General features: G+C 35.6%; 1 protein-coding gene across 1 annotated transcript in view; it reads right to left on the minus strand.

The window, feature by feature from the left end:
* The window catches only part of IL15 (interleukin 15), a 108996-nt gene extending 106541 nt beyond the window's left edge, over window positions 1-2455 (minus strand). Inside the window, exon 1 of the mRNA XM_019661037.1 lies at window positions 2378-2455. The gene's annotated coding sequence lies outside the window, so the exon portion shown is untranslated. The remainder of the gene's footprint in view (window positions 1-2377) is intronic.
* Window positions 2456-6186: the final 3731 nt, after the last annotated feature.

The following is a 6186-nucleotide window of genomic DNA, read 5'->3' on the forward strand; positions in this document are numbered from 1 at the left end:
CCTCATATAAAATTTGGCTGGAGAAATTAAAATTTAAACTTAGGTTACACTCACTCTGGTTAAAGGAGTCTAAAAAACATTTCCAGGAAGAGGTTTTAGTCCTACAAAGTCCTACAAGGAAACTCATTCTATATTTCTACTCTATTTTGAGAGAAACTGGGTGTAGAGAAACTAGGCAATTCACCTCTAATAGAATGTCCAAGAAATGGCAGACCTCAGAACTGACGCCTTAAGAAGTGACAAAGATAGCCCTAAAATTCCTCAGCTGTAGGTCTTATCAAAAGACAACAATGATTACATTCCAAAATATCCCCAATAAAGACTCATCAAAAGCCAGCATTGGTTCAGTATAAGAAAGACTTGTTAATAAACACTGTATTAATTAAACAAACAACAGAAGTAACCATTCTCATGCAGCTGAAACAGCAAAGCCAATTTTATGTAGGTGTAATATACCTATTTGGATTCTTGTCCAATATTGCACATAGAAAATGATGCTATGTTCTGAGAAAGCATTTTAAAATTTACTCATTTTTTTTTAAAGATTTTTATTGGGGAATTGGGAGATGGGAACAGCGTTGGGGAATTGGGGGAAGGGGAACAGACAAGTTGCTGTCGTTTTGTTCTTCAGTCTAGTTGTGGAGGACGTTGCTTCACTGGCCCAAGTTGGCACCATCATTGCGCTCTTCCCGGGCGAGGCAGATCAGTCGCCAGCTTCTGGACGGCCACTCACAGCGGCTGTTGGCCGCTCACGCTGGCTGCTGGCTACACACGGTAGCCCATGGCAACCCACTGCCACAGGGGCTGCAGCCTACGCCGGCGCCAGCAACTCACTGCAGCCCAGCTCCAGGTTGAGCTGTTGTTCAGCATCTTAGCTGTGGAGGGCAGTGTCACTGGCCCTCATATGTGGGATCCGAACCAGGGCCCTCTGGTGTCTCAAGCCAGTTCTTAACCGTCGCGCCACTCGGCCAGCCCTGTGGTTGATTTTTTTATAGGTTAATATAACTGCAAATAGTGGTTTGCAGATAAGTCTATACAAAATGCTTTGCTAGAATTTTCTATCACAATTACTTTGAGGTAATATCACAATATCATCTTAATTGGCTGGCTTGTTTTCTATGATTGTCTAGTGGGAATTTTCTTGCCAGATGTATGCTAATTCTTCTACTGAAAAACTGAGAGCACAGGAATCCTGGAATTAAAGGCTCCAACACTGATCTGTTTAAGCAAGTACCATTCGTTATACAAACTTATCTCACAGATGTAGATCCACTGAAATAAGATATGTATTGTTTTGTGAAGCCAATATGACATGATTGGAAAATACAAAACTGTGAAATACTCTAAGTAGGTCTAGTTTTAAATCTATCTGGCTTTAATGGGCACTTCATTCATTTGGAAACTGAAGATTCCAGATAAACTTGTCCAGGATCATGCAGAAATTCAGTGGTGAATCCAACATTTGAACCTGTCTCTATTAGCAAAGCTTCACCTTCCCTAATATTTTGCAAGCTCACTGAGGATTTGCCCATATATGATTAACAATGACTATATTGCTCACTGCTTACCCTGTGGCAGGTATGCCCTGGAGCTTAATATGCACCATCTTAAACCTAAAACTAAATTCAAAAAGTTTATATGTCCAATTTACATATGGCAAAACTGGGGTTCAATAAGCAATGTGCCAAAGGACATATAGCTGGAGAAATAACAAAGTACTATTTTCATAATTCCACTTGTGTTGTAATAAAACATTAACAGGTCTTTCCCTTCACTAAAAACAAATAAATTAACACTTAATTTTAACATTTATTACTAAAAAAAAAAAAAAAAAAAAAAAAGCCAATTAAAATGATCTTGTGATATTACATCAAAGTAATTGTGAAATGAGCTTTTTTTTTTCTTTTTCTGGAGACCTATAAAGCATTCAGCTTTATAATTGAGCCATCTGATTTTTTTGTGTAGTCAGAATTTAACAATCTTTAATATGCAGAGAAAAAAATTATGTCTGCACCTAAAGTTTAAATGGAAAATGCCTCAAAATAAGCAGTAAAACAGATTTTAATGGGTAGCTTTTTAAAATTAACATAGAGAGAAATAGATGATAAATTGCTGTTTTGACTTTTAAAGGAAAAGATCAAACACCAGCTTTACATGATGGCAGTCACAGCTGAACCTAAGGTCATTAATTGCCTACAAAATCAAATACTAATTCCTTAGGCCCTGATTTAAAAAGCTTTCCATTAGCTGATCTACTGAGTTCCATCTTTCTTTATTAACCTGTATAATTATGCATGCACATTGTTTTGTTGCCACCTGCTTCACATGGGCCACTCTAGCTCTTTTTCTGGTAAAGATTTGACACATCAAGCCATACCTTTTTTCAAAGGCCATCTCAAGATTTTTCCTTCAAGGCGAGTTTCCATGTAGACTTCAATTCACGTCCTTCTTTCTTTAGAATCATTCCTCTGTAGTTGTTTATATACTGGCATGTGCTTGTTCTCAAGCTATTTTGGGTGTGTATCTGTTTCCTCACTGAGAGTGGTACAAGCTTGGAGATGATTAGCCTCTCAGAAACCAGATAAATAAATGTCTTAGAGCCAGGAGAGATTGAAGAGAAAACTGGGTGTTTCTTTGTTTGTTTAACAATCCCTTCCTTGTGGTGCTAGTTTTAGGATTAGAGTTGAGCGCCTGGCACACAGTGGCAGTAAGTATATATTAGGAACATGGGGCTTTGGAGTGGGGGCAGGGAGAGGGGAGCGACCTGGGTTCAAATACTGAATTCACAGTAATTTAATCATTTAATTTCTGTGTGATCCTGGGCAGGTCCATTTTTAGCTGTAGGTTCTGCATTAAAATGTTGACAAGTATACCATACTTTTCAAGTGTTTTAAGAATTAATTTAAGATAATATACATGATAAAGTTTTCATGGGTGCGAACAGGTTGAGGTCAGGTTGGTACCAGCAAAGGCTAGCTGTCTGGCTGTCCCGAGGCCTCACCATATTGAATTGAGCAAGTTCAATATGGTTCAGGCTTCCGTTATATGATTTGAGTGTTTAAAAGTATTAGGATTGTATAATATCATGTGTCCTGCTTCTCAATAGCCCAATCAAATAACTATGGTATTTTATTAAGATACTCTTTTCCCTGGAAAGTACATGAGGTGGAACCACCACCTTGCTTCTTGACTTTCTTGAGAATAATTCTGGAATTTTTGCCTTAAATGTAAGTTTGGCTGTTGGTTAGAAAATATTCTTTATCATATTAAAGAAGTCAGTATATTCTTATTTGATGTTATTTTATTAAAGAGGAGTTGTAAGATTATTAAATACATGCCTTTGGGTACAACTCAGATAACCTTCTAATTGAACTTCTTTGGTTTATATAAATATGTTGCAAAATACTTTCTCCTTTGACATAGTTAAATAAAATATCATTTGAATTCTAAGTTTAAACTATGAATGTGGTTTTTATTCTTTTGCAATTCAATTATTGAATTCAACAGTTGTTGATTTGATTTTAGGGATCTGCATTCACTCATAAATTATATTGGTGTCTTTATTTCCTCCTTTGATATATGTGATATATATAAACACACACACACACAATATTTCCATGCTGTATTATTTGGAGTATAAAGTTTTAATGTTTTTTCCTCACTGATATTTTGTCTGTTATGAATGTAAAATGACTCATATCTAAAGCAAGTTAACTTGTATTTTAACTTTGTTGGGAAAGATAAACAGTTCAAACATTTGAATCAGAAAAACCTGGGTTCAAATGCCAACTATGTGATCATTAGCGAGCCACTGCTTCCAGGTTTAGTCTCCTCTTCTGTAATGGGGAAATAGTGCAGACCTCACCTATTAGGACACCAAACCAGTAAGTGACTGGTCATATGCATATCAGCTCAGGGCCTGTAAGGAGGCGTGCAATAAATAAGGTGCAAAATGTCCCTACTGTTTGCTCCCTTCCTCAGTATTATCTATACTTTGAAAATTGTATCTAGTTCTGTTTTTCATGTTTGTTGCCCTTTTTTTCATCTGCTTCACCTGGTTCTTTTGTTCCTTCTTCTAAGAGAGCTCTGAAAATTTCCTTCCATGTGCAGATGTAATGTTCTGCATTAGTTTTTCAGCAGGGCCTATTGTGTTATTGCTATTGTGTTGACCAGTTGTCCTTCCATTTGCCTCTCTGTACTTCCTAGCTTCTTATTTTTGCATAATATCCAATTGCCTCTGTTTCTACCTGTTCTTTACATATGACTGATACTCATATTTCTAGGAACAGGAACTACATGAATCCTTTTTCAGACGCCAAACAGTTGTCTAAAAGTTGTTGTTTTTTTCTCCACCTCTTATAAATTGTTTTTCCAGAAAATTGATTTTCCCAAGATTTTCAGAACAATATGCTCTTCTTTCTCTTATATTACAGTATTTTTTTCTAGAGGGACCATATCATGATTTTCATCTATTTTTAAAATTATAATGTACTTGGTACATAAAAGAACATACATAACATACATAATACCATATATACTAAATTTTCCTAGCAACTTTTTCCTTCTTCCTAAAGTATATTTTTCAGATGTTTCTTCAGGGAGAATCTGTTGCTGTAGACCACTGATTACATGAAAATGTCTTTAATTTGGCTTTCTTTGAAAGATGTCTCTGTTGGGTATGATTTTAGGTTGAAAGAAACTTTCAGCACATTGAAGATGTTATTCTACTGTCTTCTGGCTCCCACTGAGAAGTCTATTGAGAGGTCAACTGTTAGTCTAGTTTTCATTCCTTTGTTCCTATCCATCTTTTCTTTCTGCTTTTTCTAAGCACCTGCTATTTTATTTGGTGCTCTGCAGCTTTTTCAAAATTTTGTACCTATGTATGATAATTTACCTTATTTTGGATTTGTTGGTGTTCCTCAGAATGAGTTCATTAGTTCTCATGATGCTCAGCCATTATCCATTTAAATATTGCCTCTTGAGTCTATTATTTTTTCAGAACTTTGATTAGATGTATACTAGGTGAGCTCTTTCTATCTTCCATGTTTCTCAAACTCTCTTTTGTCCTTTTATATACCTTTGTCTCTGTGAATACCAATTGTATCATTTCTTAATTTATATCTTTTGGCTCGGTAATTCTCCTTTAAACTCTTTTTTGGTAAACTTAGCTTTAACTTCATTGACTACATTTTTCATTTCTAAAAATTCAATTTTGCTTTTTTTAACTATGGCTCTTCAACTTTGATAGATGCTTATTCTTTACACATGTTTTTCATTCTATATTTTATTTATAGAAATATATTAGTCATACTCATTTTATATATATAGTACTTCCAGTATTTGTCTGTTTCTGTTATCTGTTGGTCCTGCTGTCACTCACAATTCCTTGTTTTATGTATGTGTTTCATGATCTTTGATTCTGAGAATATGTTTGTTAAAATTCTGTGCTAATTTGTTAAGGTTTGATGTGAGAATGTGTTCACCAAGGAAGAATTTGCATACTTTCTCTATGTCCCAGAAAGTTACAAGCCCATTAAAGAGCAGGCCTATGGACAAAATTATTTTGGGAAAACTACTGCTTCTCCCTTTAGCCAAAGCCAGTGCTAGTCAGAGAAGCCTTCTATTTCATCCCTTCCCTGATTTAGGTATTTATAATTCTGGACTTTACACAAGGGTCTCCAATCTAATTCGTCACTACAATGGTTCTAATCTTTGTCTTGACTGTATTCTAAAAACAGTCATTAAAACTAAAACTCTAAGCCACCAGAGGTCATATTCCCTGGGTCAGTGAGCAGCTTCAGGATTAAATTACCTCTTAGACTTCTGTTCTTGTTTCTTTCCTGGCTTCAGAGAATTTCCATCAGTTTCTTTAGATTCCATTTATTTGTGTGGTTTCTATTTTTTTTATTTTATTGAGCATTTTAAAGATTTTTTTACTTTTTATTTTTGCAGAATTTCCTAGAGCTTGTAATGTTGCTCAAAAGCCAATGACCTCCTACGAAGGTTTTAATATTGACAATGCCCCACTGATTCTGTTTATTTCCACTTTGATCAAGAGTAGAGTTTTCCCTTTATGACCATCCCACCTAAGATACTTCCACTAAGATGGGCATACAAAAGTCTAGGATTTCACAAAGGGAGTTGGACACAGACATTGGACTCCAGGGAGAGTCTACACAGACAGAC

This window comes from Hipposideros armiger, unplaced genomic scaffold (genome assembly GCF_001890085.2).
Source record: "Hipposideros armiger isolate ML-2016 unplaced genomic scaffold, ASM189008v1 scaffold_333, whole genome shotgun sequence".
NCBI classification, from domain to species: Eukaryota; Metazoa; Chordata; class Mammalia; order Chiroptera; family Hipposideridae; genus Hipposideros; species Hipposideros armiger.